Source organism: Gossypium raimondii, chromosome 11 (assembly GCF_025698545.1).
Source record: "Gossypium raimondii isolate GPD5lz chromosome 11, ASM2569854v1, whole genome shotgun sequence".
Taxonomy (NCBI): Eukaryota; Viridiplantae; Streptophyta; class Magnoliopsida; order Malvales; family Malvaceae; genus Gossypium; species Gossypium raimondii.
In genome coordinates, this window is record NC_068575.1 from 11,279,754 (window position 1) to 11,302,948 (window position 23,195).

The 23,195-nt window shown below is 33.5% G+C and overlaps 2 non-coding genes and 1 pseudogene across 2 annotated transcripts; 2 read left to right on the forward strand and 1 right to left on the reverse strand.

Moving 5' to 3' along the window:
- The window catches only part of LOC128034740 (ribulose bisphosphate carboxylase large chain-like), a 36,518-nt pseudogene extending 17,071 nt beyond the window's left edge, over nt 1-19,447 (reverse strand).
- Nucleotides 18,763-18,869, forward strand: LOC128035109 (small nucleolar RNA R71). Its single transcript, XR_008191513.1, has one exon. It is a non-coding gene; the product is annotated as a small nucleolar RNA R71 (small nucleolar RNA).
- Nucleotides 19,448-20,049: 602 nt separating the features above from the next.
- Nucleotides 20,050-20,156, forward strand: LOC128035157 (small nucleolar RNA R71). Its single transcript, XR_008191558.1, has one exon. It is a non-coding gene; the product is annotated as a small nucleolar RNA R71 (small nucleolar RNA).
- The last annotated feature ends 3,039 nt before the right edge of the window (nt 20,157-23,195 follow it).

The window sequence follows — 23,195 nt, forward strand, 5'->3', positions numbered from 1 at the left end:
CCTCTGCACCTAATTAATGAAAATTAATGTGTTCACACAGCCTAGCACACGGGCGTTTGACTTGGCCGTGTGACCTCTGCACCTAATTAATGAAAAATAATATGTTCACACGGCCTAGTACACGGGCGTTTGTCTTGGCCGTGTGACCTAAGTTAGAGAGTTACACGGGTATGAACATGGCCGTATGCCCTATTTCGAATATTCACACGGCCTGAAACATGGGTGTGTCCATTGACCGTGTGAGCCACACGGTCTAACCACATAGGCGTGCGTCCCCTGCACTTTGGAAATATTTTGAGATTTTGCGAAAAATTCTCTGAGTTTCCGATTGAGTCCTAACTTGTTTCTAATGTATGTTTTGGGCCTCAAGGGTTCATATAAGGGACAATATGATTAATATATGATTAATTTCTGACATCAATGTGAAATGATATGAAATGTCTGTATTTACTCTGTGAATTTCCAGTAATGCCCCGTAGCCTTGTTCCGGCGACGGATATGGGTTAGGGGTGTTACACATATTATGTCTTGATGTTTTGATTTCTTTATAGACTTTTAAGATTTGATGGATTTTTATCATTATTCTGTTGGTTTTGCTTCAGTTATAGTAATTGTGATTGAGATATTGATTGAAACTATAATTATGGTCATTTTGATGTTGGATGGTTTGTTAGTTGATGCATGTTGAAGGGATAAATCTTTGAATGTGCATTATGTCTTGTTTTGCTGTAATTTTTGCTAATTTATACAAAGGTATCGATAATCGGGGCATTAACATTGATACCTCCATGTTGAAATGAATGTGCAGGAAGTAGTAACTCATTTTGGTATCAATACCAATTCTCGAGTATCGATACTTGGGGTGGAAATATAGATACTTTTGAAATTTTATCGATAAAATGTTGGGTTTTAAATTTTGCAGGGAAACAGAATGCTAAAAAGGTACCAATTTTCTAAACAATATCAATACCCATTATGAGAAATATCGATACCAGCGAGAGAGTATTGATACTTATGTGACTTTTTGGAAATTTTCGTTAAGTGGTCTTTAAGCATGCTTCTAACTCGTTATAAGGTCATTTAATGTACGTTTAGTAAACTTTAACATCGCCTAGGGTATTTTAGACTTTAAACCCCTATAAACGATTAAATATGATGAAGTTTGTAACAACCCGTCTTTCAGTGGTGTCAAAAATGATGGTTTCAAGACCACAATTCCAACGTATCAGTCCATAAATATTAATAATTTAATATTTACGAGGTCATTTAATTCGTATTAAATTTTTATTAGGAAATTTTAACGTTTAGGTGGTAAGGGATGCATTAAAATGTTACATTGTAAAGGTTACAAAAGTTTGATTCTGTTAGAGGAATGCATTTAAATGGAAAAGGAAGGTAAGAGAGGGATTCAAATGGTAATTATACCGTTTGAATAATGGTAGACGATTATCCTAGTGAATTATAAGGATTTTTATTAAATTAAAAGGGTTTTAATGGCAAAATTATAAATAAATGGAAATGTAAGAAGAATTAAAAGAAAAAGATGAAAACATCTTCCCTAAATTTCATCTTACACCGTAATTAGAATAGGAAAACACCATTGAAGGACCTTAGGATTCGGCTAAGCAAAGATTGAAGCTTTTAGGTAATTTTCCTACTCGTTTTTAGTAGCTTTTATGTTTTTGAGCTTATATTAGCTTGATTTTACTAACCTGAGGACTAATTTGTGAAAATTTTAAAAGTAATAAATGTTTCCATTGAAGACTTAAATTATTCTTGAAGTTAATGTTGAAATATGAAGCTTTGTTGCTTGGGTAGACTAATTTGTAAAGTGATTTTTAATGATTTTAACATTTAGGGACTAAATTGTTAAAATGATAAAATTGATTGCACTTAATGTGAAATAATTACAAATAGGGATTTTTAGAAATCCATAGATCATTCAGCTGAGTTTGGTTTTGGAAGAAAAAGGTCAATTTGCATGTTTGAGGGCTTTGGGACTAAATTGAATAAAAAGGTAAAGTTAAGGGCAATTTTGTAAAATGTGATAAAAGACTAAATTAAATAAAAGAATTGAATTTTTCTGTTGATTTGGTTAATTGAATGATATTATCATTTTAGATCGAGAACATGTTGACGATCGTGGGAAGGAAAAGGTTACGGATTAGTCCTTATACTCAAGTTGTTACTGCAAACTAGTTGAGTAAGTTCGTTCATGTAAATAAGTCATAGGTATCTTCTTTAATACTTGTTACTATTTTAGTAAATGAAGTGTTTCATGATCTTTGAATGTTTGATCTAACGAAGGTCAATTGTGAAATTGAAAATTGTTTAAGCATATAGAATTGGGCCTTGAGCCTAGCAGGTGAGATGCTAATGTACTGTACTATAACGGGCCTTGCGCCTAGCAAGCTTTGTGTCGGTGTATCTATCGGGCTTAATGCTTAGCAGACTTTGTACCGGTGTATCTATCGGGGCTTATTTCCTAGTAGGCTTAATGCCGATGTAATTAGCGGGCATGTTGCCCAGCAGGCTTCGAGCTGGTGTAATGATTTGTACTGGATACTAGTGACTTAGGAACTTATCAAGCTATGTTTTGGAATAAGAAATGAGACTAATGTACTATTCAATTCTTACTTGATATGAACTGTGACAGATAGGATCTTGGTTATTTTAATCGTATAATTTGCTATGCTATGTGTTTAATTTGGTAAGGTTATTGTTTGGCTTAACGAACGTACTAAGCTTCAAGTAAGCTTAATCGTGCTTTGTCTTTTTTTTTGTAGATTACATATTGTGATAGGGAGATCATATCAGACTTGAAGAATCACACTATCTCGAGGACTCTTTCGGTAGTTTTTCTAAACATCCTAGCTTATATGGCATGTAGTAGGGCTAATTAATTTGTTGTAATGTTAAAGTTATGTATTGGTTGGTATGCTCTTGATGTGATAAATTTTAGAACCTCTTATGGTATGCAATGTTAAATTCTAAGTTGTGATAAATGTTTGATCATGAATGGAAGTATTTGGATGAAATTAGGCATGGTGTTTGAGGTCAAAGTAAGCAAAGTTAATATGTGTGTATGATGGTTTATATGTTTGTTTCTAAGAAAGAAAGATTATCGGTACCATGTGACGTGAATTAGCAAGACAATTTAGGTAAGTTTAGGTGATTATATTCATCATGTTTTGGTTGTCCTTGATTTGTTTTAAGGTAATGAAATGAGGTGGTATAATTTGGTTTAGGTTGCTATGATATTGAATGAAGAACAAGCATGATTTTAGTCATTTTTTCGGGACACATAGCCTGGGACATTGACTGTCACACGGCCATGTGTCACACATGGGCAACCCAGATGGGCTATTCCCTGAACGTTTTAGGTGCAGGGTTTACACAGGTTGGCACACGGCTTGCGGCACGACCATGTGACCCAAGTCAATGAGTTACACGAAAGAGCACACGGGCAAGTGGAGTAGCCACACGGGCATGTGGGATAGCCACACGGCCATGTCTGGAGCCACACGGTCTAGGCTCTGTCACATGGCCTAGACACACGGTCGTGTGACCCCTATTTTAAAAATTTTTGGTTTTTCCTAAACTTTCTGATTTGTTTCAAAATGGTCCTTAATTGCTCTTAAACTATTTTTAAGGCCTCGTAGGCTCGAATTAAGGCCTGCAAATGTATAATTTATACCCTTTGATTTACATATGTATTTATTTAAATCAATTTGATAATTGAATGCTATATCCTATGGAATGTTCTGTTTTGTACGGTAACACTATGTAACCTTATTCTGACAAAAGAAACAGGTTATGAGTGTTACAATGTTTGCATGCTAATGAGACGTGACTTAATGTGTGGTGGTTTGACGTTGGTGAAGCGTCTGTTACTTGGGCTAGACAATCGGGTTGAGTATAGGGTGTTACATGACATGTTTGTGTGCAAATGTAATAGAGGTGAATGATATTAGCATGTATGATTGAATGATCTCATTGATTTTACTCAAACTGAGCTAGTTAGCTCTTCCCATAGTTTCAACCATCTTAGGTAATTAACGTGAGTAGGGTCAGACATGGCATGCAAACATATGACGAACTCCAAACATTCTTTTTATTTTTAGGTTTTAATAAGATTTATTAGGTTTTTGGACTGTAAAGCTGTTTGAACTGTGGTTGGGTTTTTTTTTTCTTTCTGCTTTGGAATTTTCATGCATGCATACTTGACATATAGATTTGGTTATTATAGAATTATTTGAAAATGAATAAAGCATGATATTTGGCTTAAAAAATTAATTTGTTAATATCAAATTTTTCCGCTACATAAAATATAACAAAATTCTCGATAAGAAACGCTGAGATAGTTGTTTTCCAAACAACACAGGTGCTAATAGCTTGAGCTAAGAATAGTATATTTCATTAATGAATGTTTTCAAAAAATAATAAAGATAAAATCGTGGTTTTTTTCCTAAAAGAGGAGGTATTTAAGGTTTTCAACAAATGATTAGATAATAGTGTCGCATAGGTGACGACCAATGTGATCTCCATGAGTCGACCATAACATCTAGGCCGAGTTTGGGAGGTTACAGCCACCCTCAAATGGCACCATCCCAACAACAAAATACTCTCTTTGAAAATCAAATGAGGCCTTAAGAAAGAATTACAAGCCTTCAAAAAATCAACTCTGATGATGTTAAATAATATCTTACTCTAATAATCCTTTAGCCTTTAAGATAGTTGTTGAATACATGCCTCAAAATTTTGAGCCATCAAAAAATATTATAATGAGACCAAAGATACGAACAACCATCTTATGAGTACAACAAGTATATAGAAATTTTAGGTGCCACTGATGTAGTTAATTGTAGAGTTTTTTCTATGACTTTAAGAAGACATACAAAAAATTGGTATCTAGCCTCTCCAGAAGGTTTTATTCACAATTTCGAAGAGCTAGTTCACTAATTCATAAGTCATTTCCTCGATAATAGGATGTACAAGAGCCTCACTAGTAGGGACCAAAAACCTAATAAATGATTACGTTATCCAAAAATTTATTATTGATATTGATCATGAACATTTGATATAAGCACGTAATAATGATAAGCCCAGGAGATTTTATTATTTGTATAAGAAAGCTCAAAGATACACAGAAATAAAAAAAATGAATATGCCTAAAACAGATGTTTTCAATGATCATTTCAACTTAGCATAATATATAATTTACCATCTTAGGAAGTGAAAACCTCCTAATAGATATAAATAATGAAGAAGCCTTAACATAGAAATAAACTTAAATGGACAACATCTTTTGCAATCCCCTTAATAGCCCAAGAATGACAAAGCTCTCCCTGAGGATCATTTACCTATAAGAAAAAAGGGAGCTGACTATAGCAAGTTAGACAATTGTACCCCTTTAAAATTTCATTGCTTGCATTTTAAGTGAAATAGAGAGGCAATGTATTCTTGAGTCCTCACCACCAATAAAAATGAGCAATCAAAGAAGACAATCATTTTACGAATGCCAATTTCATAGGGATGCTAACCATAAAAAATAAGATTGTGCCTGCTTAGACAATTCTATTGAAACAACCATTAGACATAGTCAACTTAGAAAATTTGTTGTGCAAACTCGCTAAAAAAATTAAATGAAGATAGAACATTTCCAAAATATAGGTAAGTTAAGACATAAGGAAAATAATATGTCAGAAAAGTAATAAATATGATTGTTGAAATTAATTAAAAATAAGAAACCTCTAACTTTAAGTGAAAGTCTCATTTGAGAAGTATAATGTCTGATAGACTTGTGACTCGAATCCTTGTAAAAGAAATAATACAGTGGTAAAACTAGGGATTTGTGTAGGGCTTAAGGCTGAGGGAATCCGTATAAAACTACATTTATTCTATTTGACATTGATTAGAATAAGCTTTTTCGGCCTTTAAATAGATGTAGTCGAAACTCCTCTTGTATCATTTGATTTTCAACATTAGTGAATTTTCTTCTCCTCTGCCCGTGGTTTTTCCCTGAAAGGGTTTCCACGTAAAATATGTGTGTTTTATTTTTTCTTTCTTATTACTTTGCAATCATTCTATATTTCTATTATCGACGTTCAATTTTTAACAATGTCAATAAGACATTTAGCAAAGAGATCTTGTCCAACAAAAGCTAACAAGTGAGTTTTGATAAAAAAAAGATGAAGGTGTAATTCTCAATGATAGTGTCAATGATCTTTTTGTGGTCATAGTGAAGATAGTAGCATATGAAGTGAAATCAATTCTACTTAATAGTGGAAGTGCGATTAAAGTCTTACATCAAAAGGATTTCATGTAAATAGGCCTAAAGAAAACTACATTAAAGAGGGTGAGCCAGATTTTTAGCCTTTTTAATTCACCTTCGGTTATGTTTGGTGAAGTAAAATCAATACCACAAGTATGGTGGATTCTTGGTTGTTGATCAACCTTTGACATATAATACCAACCAATGATGAGGATGGCAACATTTTGCATAGAAGTAAAATTATCATCCCAACAAGAATTGCTTCTATTGACTTTAATTTGAAAATAGAGAGGCAATGTCATATTACGTCTCTACAATTGACTCAATAAAATAAGGATCCTAGTTGAATGAGATCTTTAGGGAAAAAATAGTAGGGATCATTCATAGACAATATTACATCATGCCTGACATTCGAGTAAATTTAATTAAAAATATCATGATGAGTTGGAGAGGTTAGATACAAGAGTTAAAATGAATTTATACAAAGTAGAACAGATGAAAGCCTTATAATTATATCACGATGATCCATATAAGATAACTCAAATCTCCTTCGTTTCACCAAGAACGAAAATGTGCACCTTAATTAGTTAGTTTAGGCATAATGTTAACAATTTTTATAATTAGTTGGCGTGTCAGGCATTGATCCATATGTTAGTTTTTTACAAAACGTTTTAAGAAAAAAATTCTCGCTTAAGATAGAGGTAACGCAGTGAAATAAAAAGTTGGTAAATTATTAGTTCCAACTTTATTCAATAGGCAACATCAAATTTTTAATGTTGTGGTGGAAAAAAAAACAATTTGAAATGGAAATGCGAGTGAATTTCACCACCTTAAACAAAAAGTGCCCTAAAGATTAATGGATGCCTTTGATTTTCATGGACATAAACAAAAAAAAATTAATGTTGTTCCTTATAACTCTCAATCAACAAGTAGGTCTATCTGTTGGACATAAAGATTTGAGTTTCATGGATGTCTTTTCAGGTTACAACCAAATCGTCGTGGCTCCAAAACATTAATAAAATACCTCTTATATTACTAAAGATAATTTATTTTGCTATAAAGTGATGTCATTTGACTTGAAAAATATTGATGGCATGCATCAACACTTGGTTAATGAAGTATTCAAGGAAAAAATTGGGAAAAGCATGGAAGTCTATGTCAATAATATGCTAGTAAAGTGTTCCTTTATAGAGCAACAATTATGAGACCTATAAAATGTTTTTAAGGTGCTCTAAGGCTACAACATGGGATTAAATCCCAACAAGTTTGCCTTCACTTTGGGAGCTAAAAAGTTTCTAGAATTTATGATATCCAATATTTAATGCCTCGTTTTTTGTTGGTTTCAGAAAATCCATTTCGAAGCTAAATTTTCTAAGTCAAGCTCGCAAGAAACTTTTAAATATAACAATTACAAGTCAAAGGCAAAAATTTGAAAATAGAATAATTTATTAAGTAAATATAGTACAAGGAATAAGTTATAGCTAACTTAAACTAGTGATATTAGATTGGATATTTAATCAAGCCTTTAGTGTACAATTAGGCCAAGGGTCTAAATGTAAATAAACCATGATTAAAATTATGTTAGTGGCAAAGCTAAATCCTATCCAACAATTTCCAATAACATTTCCATCTTGAAATTTTGGTCATTGGGTTATTTGATAATTAACTTAATTTGGTTAATTAATATACATATATATTAACTTGAGTAAGTGGGAGAGAGAATTTCAATTACCATCATCTTCCTCCACCATTTGCCTAAGAGAAGAATGGAAAAACACCTAAGTTCTCATACCATTATCGTGAGATCCATTTCTTGGGTAAGTGAACATTCCTTTCCATTTTAGTGAAATACTTAACCTGGTAAGATATTTAATTATAACCCACTCCTTATAACTTTGAATTGTTGATGTATTGTCAAGTTACCATTGTTAGGTGCTAAAGGAAATTAGAGAGAGAAACTTGATTATGAATATTAAGGTGCTTAGAGGTTGAATTATGGTTTCCATAAGCTTGAATGTTGGTAGGTAACGATGAGAATAGGTTGTTTTTGAAAAATGGTTAATTAGCCATTAATGGAGACTAAGGGTTTAATGAGACAAATGTTTAAATTTTTGAGATATGGTTATGTTTTTGGATAGTTTGAGATTCAGTCGGGTAAAACTTAAGTTACAGGAATTTCAAATATTTGAGTTTGAATTGTTATACAAAATCTTTGCATCTCATGACATTACCAATTATTTGAATGGTCATTAAGTGACCATTAATTTCTAAATTCCTAGTGTTGACTACATGATTTGTAAGTATTAATAGAAAAAGAGTTGAAGTAAGCAAAGAAAAAGAATTTTTTTATTAAAACCTTGAAAGATTTCTATCCATTTTTTTATTAAAACCTTCATGTTTGATGTGTATGCTTGTTTCTATCTTCATGTTATTAGAGTTATTAGCTATAAAACATGCTAAAATTTAAATGGAATCAACATACTTGGAAAGGAAGAACTAATGGATAGAAGTGAGCTTATAGGTAAGAAGAATAATTGTTATATGAATTAAGAGATTGACAAATGATATTCTCATGTGTTTGTACGAAACTATGGCTTATGAACTACAGAAATTGAAATGTGATTGTCAAAATAAACATATGTTCATGAATGATAAATGCTCATGTAAACTTGGAAGAAAAGCTAGGATATAGTTGGTATGCCAATAGAGACATATGCACATTACTGTAAGGGTCTAATATTGCTACGAAGATTCTATTATGTCATTGGATGATTCAACATTTTTTGTGAATCATCGAATATGTATTGTATCTTTGGAGACCTTGGTGTGGTGGATGGATGTATATGTATATGTATATGTATTTCCTATGGGCTTTGTACTTATGTACCTTGGTGTGGTGTAGTTCACTCGAGTGACTAAGTTCGTTTTTACTAAGGTTGCATTGGGTGAAAAGTTAATCCGGATATAAAAGAGTCAATGTATAAAGAATATGACATGCTGATGGTCACTAAACTAACTATAAATATGACTAAGGCAAGCGCACCTATCGAACAATAGTATAACTATGGTGAGTAGAAATATCGTATCCACAAGGACTAGAAGTACTAGTAATTACCGTCTTCTTATTATCTAACTGAAAAACTGGGGTGATGTGTTTTAATCTAAAATTACTAAACTAATTTATCTAATAACGCAACAGAGAATGAAATAGGAAAATAATCAAAGATAACTAATGAGATAGACAATACCTATGAAAGAATCCACCTAGACTTCATCTATTATTATGAATCTGAATTAAATGATTTAATCACTTGTGTCTTGATCTGTAGAAATCCCTAAATTATGTTAATATCTCTTTCGAGCATATGAACAACTAACTCTAGGTTGATTAGTTGAAATTTCTTTCTAATTAAAACCCCCATCGTCGCATTAACTCTATCTATGGATTCCCCTATTAGATTTAACTCTAATTCGGTAGATTTATGTCGTCCTATTTCTAGGATTGCATGCAACTCCACTCAACTATGTTAGATCTACGCTTAAATAGGGACTTTTGCTCCACTGAAATAATTACATTAAACATGAATTAATATCCCAGAAATATTAAAACAAGAAACAAGCATACATAATTGAGAACAAGATTCAAGTATTTATCATCTAAATTAGAAATAAAATAATAAGATTCATCATAGGTTTCATTCTCCCTAGGTATCTAGGGAATTTAGTTCATAATCCTGAATAGAAACATCTCAAAGTTAGGATAACCATAAGACATAGAAGAACTCAATAAAACTTTGAAAGAAATTAAATGGAGATCTTCGATCTTGAGGGAGATCCGCTTCCGAGTTGATTTCGATGGCGTTCCTCGAGTGTTTTCTTCGATCTTCTCTTATTGGCCCTTTCTCTATTCTTCTAATTGGTATTTATAGTCTTTAGAATACTCAAAAAGCCTAAAAATTGGGGTTTTTCGTGTATTTGGGAAGTAGAGTGCGAAATCGATACGGGCTGGCACATGGGCGTGTAGCCAGCCCATGTGGCTCACATGGGCGCATGTCTAGCCTATGGGGATCCTGAAAGTAGCTTTTTTTTTGTCCGATTTTGGCTTGTTTTTCGCTCCTTTCACTTCGAAATGCTCTCCTAAGTATAGAAATATGGATTTAAAGGATTAGGAGCATCAAATTCACTAATTTGCCTAATTAATCATCCAAAAACACGTTAAAAATGAGATTAAAATATGTTACGTTTATAGCTCATCACATGCAATGCTATAAGCTAATGTATGAATGAATATATATTTGATGTTGTATGCTAATTTTGTAAATGAGAATGACAACGGACATATGTGCAAATAATTATTACCTTGCTTACCTTGCCTTATGTTTTTCCTATTGCTCTATCATAACTAGGTTTAATGTTATGTCCTTTTGGTATTTAGTGTACTCACCTAAAAACAAGGTAAGTATAGTGAATTCCATTATAGCTTCCTAAGTATTATATACTTATGCGTCATTGTTTCTTGCGTGTAAATACTCAATTTGTGAATTCTGGGAACCGTACATAGAACGAATATGAAACTATCCACAAGGTGACCAGACTATGAAAATTATGTACTAAATGTTGGGGCATGTACGTAGGGTGTCTTTTATATATAATGGTTGATTTCATACGTATATATGTTAATATTTAACTTGATTCTTCTATGGTTCAGCTAGGATGTATCTAGTTCTTTGTAATGTGTTGTTGATCAACCCCTTTTTCTTATATAGTTTATGGTTTTTCTTTGCTTTAGGCCTTATTTCATAAGTTTGAATTAGAATTATGAATTTTATGCATATGAATGGCTAGTTTCTTACTTGTAAAGCAATCTAGTTTGGTAGTTTTGTTTGGTACTTGTTGAGTATGGTTATGTTCCATGATGGTTGAATATGCTTGTGTATGCTAAAATTGTAACACCCCTAACCCGTATTTGTCGCCGAAATAGGGTTACGAAGCATTACCGTAAAATCGTAACTTAAAACATTCGTTACCAAAAATTTGATAAATCATAGCATAATTCATTCAAACACATGCATATCTTCCCTCATTTGAGCCATCGAGGCCTTAAAATTACTTTAGAAATGATTCGGGACTAAATCGAAAACATTTAGAACTTTATGGAAAAAGATAGAAAATTTCACATTGCAAGGGTCACATGGCCATGTGCCTCACACGGCTGAGACACATGCCCATGTGTCAAGCTGTGTAACATTCAAAATAGGGACACGCGGCAATGTCCCAGCCCATGTCTGTGCCCGTGTAACTCTGTGACATGGGTTACACAACCAAGCCACATGCTCGTGTGTCAAGCCGTGTGCTAGGCTATGTAACTGCCTGACTTCTTACACTTTGAAACCTACATGGGACACATGGCCATGTTGCATGGCCGTATGTCAAACACAGCTGAGACACACGTCCATGTCTTAGGCCGTGTGGACAAGAAATAGGCCAAATTCAAGCCATTTCTTTCACCCAATTCAAGCGCACACCTACAAGCCATTTGCACATACAAGAAAGCCTTAAAACATACCTAAAACATGCATAATAAGCCCAATTCAATAGGCCATTTATCCATACAAACAATATGCCAAAAGGCACCTCAATCACAAATCATTAAATCTATCTAGACATATGCATAATTGACCATTCATCTAGCATTCATATCTAACCAATTTTCATACCAAAACTTAACACAACTAACCAAATTGAAACTTCATCAACACATATCAAAATGGTCATTTAAAACATGCATTCATTTAGCCACATCAACACCAACCATTAAGGCATTAAAGTACCAAAAGAGCACAAACCATAATACCATATTTACAAGCCAAACATAACAACTAGATCATCAAACACTATTCACCTAAACATGCCATTATAACCATGACCAAAACATCAAAATCTATCGATATAGTCGTTGGATAGTGTGATAGGTCTTTGACGAGCTTCCAAACCGATCGAGCTTCCGATAATCTATAAAACATAGGAAAGAAAAAACAATGTAAGCACATAATGCTTAGTAAGTTCGTAAATCATGAACATAGCTCACCATTTTAATGCATAATCTTAAAAATAGATATGAATCAATTCAACATAGTTTGGCACAAGCCTAAGCATCATCAACAACATAAGTTAGTGATTAAAAACATAACTTAGCAATATCATCATAATTGTAAGGTATAGTACATGAGCATAGCATCACTTAAATCATACTTTTCATAATCATGAGTGTTCATACTTTGATCATCAAGAATTCATAACTGTTTATAAGTTCTTAAATTAGCTTTCAATACACTTACCATTCTTTCCCTTTTCATGCCCGTTGAACCACTTAGAATAGTATCGGATACGTGGCAAGCTCACACAAAGTGTGCTAAACACATGGTTGAAACCATTCCTTTCCTTTTCCTTTACATAGATGCTCACTCGAGCCATAAATGGGTCTGCTCACATAAGCTAACGATCGGAATGTAGCTACACGATGCCGCTCACACAAGCTGATGAGTATCCGCAACAAATGTTGGAACTCAACCATCGGTAGGGCATTCAGGACCAGCACCCGAAACATGGTAACCCTAATGACATGTCATTTGTATCCTAGCTACACGATGCCGCTCACACAATCTGACGAGTATCCGCAACAAATGTTGGAACTCAGCCATCGGTAGGGCATTCAGGACCAGTACCCGAAACATGGTAACCCTAATGACATGTCATTTGTATCCTATATATATTCCTAAGGTTCAAATGGGACTCGATAGTCATCGTAACATTGTTGGATTTCTGTCGTAACATGATATGATAAATAACATAATAACATTTAAATCAAATAACATTAAAACGCTATTTAAACTTACGAGCTTACCTTGAATATAAAGATGACGAAATAGAATCAACTAGTCCGATACTTTACCTTTCCCTCGATCTAGATTTGTACGAGGCTTAACTTGACCTAAATAAGAAAATTTAATCCATTTAATATTCATTCCATTCAATTCAGTCAAATATTCATACTTTTGAAAAATTAGCTTTTTCCCCTATTATTTTAACTTCTTTACAATTTAGTCTTTAAGCTCGTAAATTGAAATTCATCCAATTTCATCCACATACCATGCTAGGCGATTTACCTAGGGACTTATTTCAACTCAAAAAAGCATTAATTCACAATTTCACCACGACAATTTACTATTTTTATATAATAGTCCCTAAATGATAATTTCATCAAAAATCAATTTACAAAACCTGTTTATTTATCAACAAAGATTCATTTTCTTCCATCAAACTTCAAAAATCTCATGAACACATTCATGGAAAACCCTAACTTTAAAAATTTTGCAAATTAGTCCCTAGGCTAGCTAGATTAACCTACAACGACTTCAAAAATATAAAACTCATTAAAAATGGGATGAAAAACACTCACCATGCACCAACTTTAGCTTAGCCAAACCTAACAAGCTTCCATGGAGGTTTTCTAAGCTTCAATTTTGGTGGATGAAGGTGACCGACTGTTTAACGTCATAGAAATAATGTACAAGCGTACACTGTCGATGCAAGTATGGTAGATAGATATGAGTCTGTCGGATATCGATCCCACAAGGATGGTTGTCTTTTGTCTATTAATGTCGGTGCAATAACTAGATAGAAACGAGATAAATTGCGAGGACAGTTTTTGATGCAATAACTTGAAAATAATAAAATAAAATATGAAAATGATAAACTGGGATTCCAAACATAAATCTTTAGTAGAATACTAAGTGCTCACATGGTATAAAAGATAGGTGTTTATCGAGGCAATAAAATTTAATGTATATGTTACCAAGGGTGACTCCTCTATCTAATCTGAGACTTAAACATGCACATTAACCCCACCTTCCGATGATGGCAACATGACACTATTTAGAACAAATGTACTAAATTCCTCTAATCTTCACTAAACTTCCATTGGAATGCTTGTTGGCTCGAACTGGCACTACAATTTCTAGTGTCAGTGACTGCAATAACACTTCCGTGTTGAGAAAAATTCAAACCCCAAGATTAAACAATAAAAGCAAGATTGAATAAGATAACATTTAACCAAGAATTCATGTGTACTTCTATACAAACAGAAAATAGAGAGTAATCGCCAGCATTTAGAAAGAAATAAGAAAGAATCTACTAGAGAATACTATTCCTAGACAACTCAACTGAATCTCTCAATTCCCTCTTGTCTCGCACTTAGGTCTCCTCGTCAGAAGCTAGTCTGCATTAATTTTCACGTTGGCTCACCCGTGAGAGGCTTAAGCTGCCATAGCTGCAAGCTTCAAGGTAGGATGAAGAAGATGATGGTTGAGAGAAAATAGCTCCCCCTTTTTCTCATGCCACCTTTTATGTTCTCCTCCCACAGTACAGGTGTCATTTCCTTAGAATTATTTTGTCATTGTACGTACAGGTTGATTATACCAAACTGGACAACTCACACATTTTTTTCTTAATCGGACAGCTGTCAGGTGCAGCGATAACTCTGGACGCAATCTAGAATTAACTCATGCAGTGACATTAATTAAAAAAGATAGCAAAATTAAGGACAAAATAGGCTAGGATTCATTGAGTTATAAAGTGCAATCTACTAAACTAAAAATGCTAAAATATATGCTAAGGATAACCAAATGGGGACAATTTAACCAATAAGTAAGGAGGAAAACCTATGTTCTTTCTAGTGCTATTAGAAGGCATTTTAGACGATGATGTTTTATTATTATTACTATTACTTAACTTATCTATCAATTTACTTAAATAACCTTATAAATTAACCCTTAAAATGCTTAATAATATGTCCATGATTGTCCACCCACTAATTAAATGGTTTAATTACCATTTAAGTCACTCACATTAAAATTCCATAACAATTTAATACATTTAACAAATAGAATCGTACTTTTGCACCTTTTACAATTTAGTCCTTTTCATTTAATTAAACATGCAAACGAAAAATTTATTAACTAAATTTTTATATGACACTACTAACATATCGTAGACATTAAAATAATATTAAAATAAATATTTTCATGTCGGTTTTGTGGTCTTGAAACCACTATTTTGATTTCACTAAAAATGGATTGTTACAAAATTGGTGTTTAGAACTTGGTTAAAAAGTTTCAAAAGTCATAGAAATAAATTGGTATTGTTTAGGGTTAAAATAAGCAATTACAAGGTTAGTTTTTTTAGTGCAAGAGTTAGGGGTATAGTACCTTTACTTTAGGTACATGTACCTAGTAGACATATTACAAATTTCTACAGTAACAGGGCTAGGTACTGATACTTGAGTCCACAAGTACCAACACTTAAGCCCGTAATAGGGTTCCTACACAATTTTGTTGCAATTAAACCATTTGGAATCCGTACTCGGTCCCAAACACCTCCAAACATTTAGGAATTGCTTTAAAATTATCCTAACTTGATTTTAAAGTCTCAATGTTGAATGTATTGCTTAAAAAGTTTTGTTATAAATGGTTTTAATTTTGATTTCTTAATGCACTATAGTGTATATGGTCAGTTTGAGTTGCTTCGACAACAAATGTGATATCTCATACTCGGATCTGGCGATTGGGTCGGGTGCGAGGTGTCACAGAATTGGGTATTAAAGCAAATCAAATGAAAATATGAGTCATTTTGGATATGAGCTCTTTTAAAAAATACTAAGGAGATCTGGAGATTAGCTGGAAAGATTTGTAACTAAACAAATTTCTCTCCTAAATGACAGACAAATGATTGCCATTCTTCAAAGCCTTAAAAGTCTTATTTGATTGGAGTAAGACTTCTTGAAAAGAAGTTTGTTGATTGGATAAAAGTTTATTTCAGTTCTCCATTATTGTTGGCCTCGCCCTTAACAAAATTTACCTTAACAACATCAAATGAGACAAACTGTTTACTATCTTAGTCAGGCTCTTCAATAGAAGGCTAAATTACATAAAGTAAAGAAAATAGTTTTAGCATTGATGGTATTAGCAAGGAAGCTTCCCTAGTATTTTCAAGCACATCCAATTATACATTATCTTATCAACCTTCTAAGATAGCTTCGAACATGCAATAGATGGCCAATAAAGGCCCAAATACGTCTACTTCAAAATAAGATTCACAACTAGTTTGAGTAAGATGCACCCCTTTTTAACAAATGGTGATTGTTATAAGTTAATGGTTTAGGTGTAAGAATCTTACTAACTGAATCATATGGAAATCAATAGCAATATGGTTTGTATTTTAGGTTCAATGCCTTAAACATTATAGTAAAAGATGGAGCTTTTATACTAGTATTAGAAGTAGACCGACAATTGGGGTAAAGTAGTTATGATATTTTACAAGCACCTAGCTCCTTTGGATTAAAAAATGAAAACGGCAAACTCCCCTTCTAAATAGGCCTTTTCTATTGAGATACAATAGTTAGGCAAGGTTTTATTGGAGTACCAATGCCATCCTAATTATTATAAGCAAGAAGCCCTTTACATTACAAAGGATCTTACTATTGGAAAATCATTTACAAAATAAGTTTAAGTTGGCATAATATAATTTTTAAAATTTTTCCTAAAATAAACCCTTATCATAATATCTAAAGAAATAAATCTGATTAAATAAGTACATGTGTATCGAGTCTTAGGGAGACAATCCAAATCAACTAAAGCTTTTGGGAGGTGCTTAGAATTTTTGACCAACTCGAACCTAAGTCTAATGTTTTTGAACATCCAACCACTTGATCTTTTTTACTTTTCTTAATGTAACGACCTGATCTCTAGTGGTGTTGAAAAATGAGGTTTTGGGATCCAATTTTTGTAAATCGAGCCTTTAAATATTTACTAAAAATATTTACGGATTTATTATATTATTGAATTGAATTTTGGATAAGAAATTTAGTGAAAATTATGTTTACATAGAGTCCAAGGACTAAATTGTCAAGTCCAATTACTATAGATTTTTAATTAGAAAATGGCTTGAGAACTTAAATTGCAATTAACCAAAGGACTAAAATAGTAAATAGACCTATTTTAAAGCATGATAGTTGTAACATGCCAAATTTTTTGTTTAAAGTTTGTAAAATTGTTTCAAGAATGAATAATTGGCTTAATGGTTAAGAATTGGAGTGGTTATCCTTGATAATTGAGTTTGATTCCCTTCCCATGCAAATTGGCCAAATTTTTGCTAAAATTTTTCCCTTGCCTATTTTTGTGTTGTCCAAACCTAGTTAACCTAGGTTTAAATACATTTTTTTGATTCATTTTTAGGCTTTATTCATCTTTTTTCAACCCTAGCTGTTCCACTCCACCTCTCTCAATGTTTTTTTTTTCTCTTCCTTGTGCCGTCTAGACTGTGGTGATTTTCACCATTTTTGTGCCTAATACTTTGCAATTAATTTCCAGCCACCTTGCTAAGTATTTTAACCTTTTAAAAGTCATTTATTTTACCCTTAATCCCTTCTTATTGCTGCCCATATCAGCCCTGTTTGACGCCCATTTTCGCCCCTCTCTGTGATAGTGTTGTGTATTCACTACTTATTGGCAACTTATTAACTTGTAAATTGTTATTGGTGGCTCCTCCATATATTGATGGCAGCATGTATGCCTATTGTTTTTATTAGTAGTATATATGCATTGTTTGGTATTCGGCAGACGAGTTCTGAAAACTTGTGGTGTGTAGCAGATGGATGGGTAAAACTCTCTTTGCATTGCATCACACTCATAACATGGTCAAATGTTGGGTTAAATGTGCCATGAATTGTATGGTTATGAAAACAATGATTGTTTACTTTGTGACTAATCGTATGATTATAATTGTTATGACTCACACAGAGCCTTTATTCGTTCACCCCCTATTCTTAACTTCTCAATTAATACTCGAGAATAGGATCGCATGTGGCATACAAAAGTACAACGGACTTTGGGAAATTCTTTTTATAAAATAAATTTTAATAAGTTTTATTCTATTTATGGACTGTAAAATTTATGTGGACTATGGTTTGGGTTTTCTTTGGATATGAGTTTTTCTCATGCATACATTATTCAAATGTGTTGGAATAAGGGTTATTATTCCAGTTGAAATTACCCATGTAACACACGGATGCTGGGTTTGATGGCCATTCATCAAACACATGGTCTTCACCACAATAAACACACAAAAGCTCAGCTGATTTCATCTCCTGAACTGTAGTGGGCTTTTTTATTGTTTTGATCATATTAGCCAAAGAAGATACCTAGGTTGTTAACGAAGTGGTTGCTTATAGCTCCATAGTACCAATAACTCTCTTGCTTGTCCCAACTCTTGTGGTAGGATATTGATAATCATTGTTGACAATCTTTTCCAAAATTTTATATGCCTCATTATAAGATTTATCCAACAAAGTACCATTGGCAAAAGCATCAACTACCATCCGCGTATTTGCATTCAGCCTATTATAGAATATCTCTATATAAGTCCAGCGTTGAAATCCATGCATCGGACATTTCCGAATTAAGTCTTTAAATTATTCCCAAACTTCATATAGTGTTTTATCCTCTGATTGTTAAATAAATGTGATGTCATTTCTAAGCTTGGCATTCATATTAGGGAGATTATACCGTAGCAAAAATCTCTGGCAAAGATCATTCAATGATGCCATTGTTCCTAACGAAAAAACATTCAGCCATGCTCTTGCACGATTTCTTAAAGAATATGAAAAAGTTTAAGTCTCAAAGCATCTTCAGGAACACTCTTTTGTCTAAACAAGTCGTAGACCTCCAAAAAAAGTCATAAATGCAGTCTTGGATCTTTAGTGGGTGATCCACTAAATTGTCCTACTATTTGTAGCATCTAAAACATTATGACACCCTAAACCCAACCGGGACGGACCGACCAAAATGGTTCTGAAGGCCCGCAACCTTATTTACCTATTCTTACTCGCATAGAAGGGCTAAGAACCTTACCAGCTTGTTAGTTTCCTTACTTTTTCATCTCCATCCTCATGAAGCCTACTCCACGCAGAACCTTTTATGCTTATTCCTTCTTCAAGCTAGTAAAGAACATGAAGGAAAAAAAAGAAACAAAGTCAAGAAAAAAATCATCCTTGGGAACCCATTTCCAACTATTTATAGCTTTTCCCACACTATTACCAACATTATGAGAATCGTCCATTCCTAATCATTTATCCCCCACTAAGGAACCAGCTAGTTTCATTCTAACCAAACCAATTTTAGTTCTCAACCATGTCTAATTTAATTTTCAGCTTTTCCATTTCTTTTAGTAGAGGTCACCAACTTGCTGTCTCTTTTACTTTAGTCCTCTAATTATTTCAAGTTTCTAGGTTAATTGGAAATTAGGTGTTACATAGAGTACGGGCTATATCATATATTCCTTAAACAGTTGGCCTCCGTGTGATTGTTTTCATTAGGTCCTCCCCAAGCGGTGCCTTCACTCTCATTTCTTGCAATTAACTGAGTTAGAAGAGCTGATTAGGGACTTGTGCCTCTTCCAAACTCATCTCAAGCTGATTGAGCCTTTTGAATACTTGTTGGTACTTATCCTCATTGCTGACCGTATTCACGGTCGTTTTCTTGGCTCAATATGTAAACCATTCAGCTGACCATATATAGGATTTTATTAACATATCATCGAAAAGCTAGAAACCTTCGACATATGTCTTTGACATGAATGCCCTTGTGAACGCTCCGTCAAGAATAGAAGGCAAGTTTCCATCTATCCCATTATAAAAACCTTGAAGCTATAACCAATCTTGTAGGCCATGGTATGGACACATATGGAGTATGAGTTTAAAGCGCTCCCACGCCTCATATAAAAATACTCTCTCAAATTGATCGAAATTAGTGATGTTCATCCTCGGCTTTATTATCTTGATCAGAAAAAATACTTGGCTAGGACCGAATTTCCAACTCGTCCCACATATCGATTGAGTCAATTGGCTGCAACTCTATCCATAGAAAAACATCATCAATTAATGAGAAAGGGAATAATCGAAGACCTATGGCTTCACCGATTACCTCATTATATTTAAAAGTGTCACAAATGGATAAGAAGCGCTTGAGATGCTAGTTAGGATCCTTGTTCATCGATCCCTAAAATTGGATAATCGTTTGTATCATTTGGATCATTATCGATTTGATTTCGAAGTTGTTAGCATTAATCGTCGGGAGATTAATGCTTCCTTGAACAACCTCTAAGTTGGGCATAGCATAGTCCCTCAAATTTTTTTGTTACGTCGGTGCCAGGTGCGAGTGTGGTGGTTGTCTCTATACTCTTGGTTCGTCACTCAACTAGTCTCTAGATGGAAGTTGGGCGCCCCTTGGATGTTGAACCCTTCTCACATGCGCAAGAATTCATTTTCATTCTGGTTCGATGGTACGAACCTGTTACCGGTCTTAGTCATACACTACTCTTACGAGCTATAAATTTATCTTTAGAAAAAATAAACACAAAGAAAGTTCGTATCTATAAATTTATCTTTCGCTAAATATCTCTATAAAGAACATGTACAAAACTAAAAATAGCTCAATCTAGCACAGACTCTTTGGTGATGACAAAACAACTTAATTGCCTCTCGTCATCCTTGCAGACAATGAGAGAAATCAACACTAAAAACAACAATTAATCAACAACTACGTGCAGTTTTTGCAAGTGTGATAGGTCAATTGTAATATAATTGTACAATGAGGTACGAAGTACTCTAGGGATCGAACTCACAAGAGACCACGATTGAACCGATTCTAACTACAAGCATGCATGATAAAGGACTAATCACTCAACCCTATAGTACAACATACCATAAAGTCAAGAGTAATTATACTAACTTACGAGCTAGCTATAAAGGACTAAATCATAAAATGTGCAAATTTAATAAATAAACAAGTAATTAGAAAATTGTGGTGGATCGATTTCGATGTGGTTCACCAATTCTCGAATTATAGATCTAAATTGCTTTGTCACAGTCCAAGTTTTTCTAGTCCACGTTTTGGTTGGTTGAATAAGTGAGGTTGGTGATGACTCGTGTATCATCTAGTCAAATTCGCAAAAATTTACTTATTTCATTTAGTGAAGTTTCACTTGTGGAATGTTTCGCTAAGTTTCGTCATCTTAAAAAATTTTATTCTGCATTTGGCTAGCTTTTCCGTTATTAACCCACCATTGGCGTGTTCAATTGCAGCGCATAGGGTTGTTGTTTTAGAATCCGCAATTGGTAGGACATGTACAGGAAACATGCAAAGTTGTATATAGGAAACGTGTCATTTTACATGAAACCTGTAAAACCTCGTTAATGGTGTTTGAATAGTGCAACCCTGTATAATTAGTGGAGTCGTGTATGTATGTAAAATGATTAGGCAACCTGTTATAGTGGAATTATGGGAAAATTCCTATATAAATAGGATAAAACTTAACAGAGAATGACTTTATTTTCCATTTCTCTGTTCATCCTTGTTCTTTTAGAACAAACCTAGTGTCACATCCCAAATTTCTAATTAATAAAACTATAAAATTATAGCAAGAATGAGTAATTGGCCTAGTGGTTAAGAAGTAGTGAAAGTATCCTTGTGACCCGAGTTTGATTCCCCTTGCTCGCAAATTCTTTTTCATTTAAAGCCTATGCCATCCACCCCTAAAAAATTGCCAGATTTCAATCTGATTCAAACACTGGAAAATCTGATTAACTTGGATATTTAAGACTTTATCTAACTTATGAAAAGGGTATCAGTTTTCAAAAACAAAATTAAACTAATTTTTATGTTGAGTTGTTTTTTTCATCATTTTCCTCCTCCTTTACCCTATTGTTGTTCCCTCCCCTTTTATTTTCTCTCAGTTTTTCTTTCTTTTCTCCTTTTTTCTTCTCTTATTTTCTTTTCATCCTTGTGTCACCCATTTGTGTTCTCTTCTTCTTTGTTTTCTCTTCTTGTCGAATTACTGATTACTCTGGCCGAATCCATCTGTACTACTTGGGTTTTTCATTGGTTCTTTAAATATGTCTTTCTGGTGGAGTAAGTAGTTTTTCTTTTGATTAGATCTTGTCTTGTTTTATCCTTCCATTATTTACTACTTTGGCCGAATGTTACTTGAGCCATAGCTGAATAATCTATACAGGACCAAAACCGATTGCCTCAGATTAGTAGTGACATCGAAAGCTATTCGTATCTTCATTCTAAGTCAAAATAGAGTAAGCAAGTGACCGAAAATTGAATCCAATTTGACACTATTAATCCTTTTTTCTGGCCAAACCTTATAAGGGTGTCCAAATGCTGGTTTAAATCAAATTTTATTCATGTTGTGTATAGATCCAATCTAGAGCTGTCTAGATCTAAGTTGTAGAAGTTGTGCTTATGTTAGTGCATTTAATTCGCGTAAATCAAGTGTCAGTCTGACTTTTGTGTGTATTAGCGTTTAAAAATGGTATATTTTATTCATATGATTAATATGCATGCTGATTTTTTACAAGGTCGAACGGCCTGGTAATAGTTAATAGGTATACCAAGATTCGTAAGTAATAAAAGGTAATGGTCGAAAGTTAGGGCCTAAAATTGTGACTGATTGAGTGATATTTGAGTTGTATAATGTGTAGTATTAAAGCATGTTGCCGATTGACATTGTTTATTGTTTACTTGAAAAAGCATACCATTGATTGAGATTGTTAATGTTGTGCGGAAGCATGTAAAAGAGTAAAATTATTGTACTAAAAAATCACACTAAGATCAATTCCCAGGAAAGAGAGGTGGATCACAAGGATCGCTTAAGTAGCAAGTCTTTCCAAGCCAGAATATCCCTCAATCGTAATTTAATAGCACAATAAATCACTACAATCACACTCACAATTCATGCAGAATAATACAATAAAGAACACAAGAATTTAACGAGGTTCAGCAAATTTTGCCTACGTCCTCAG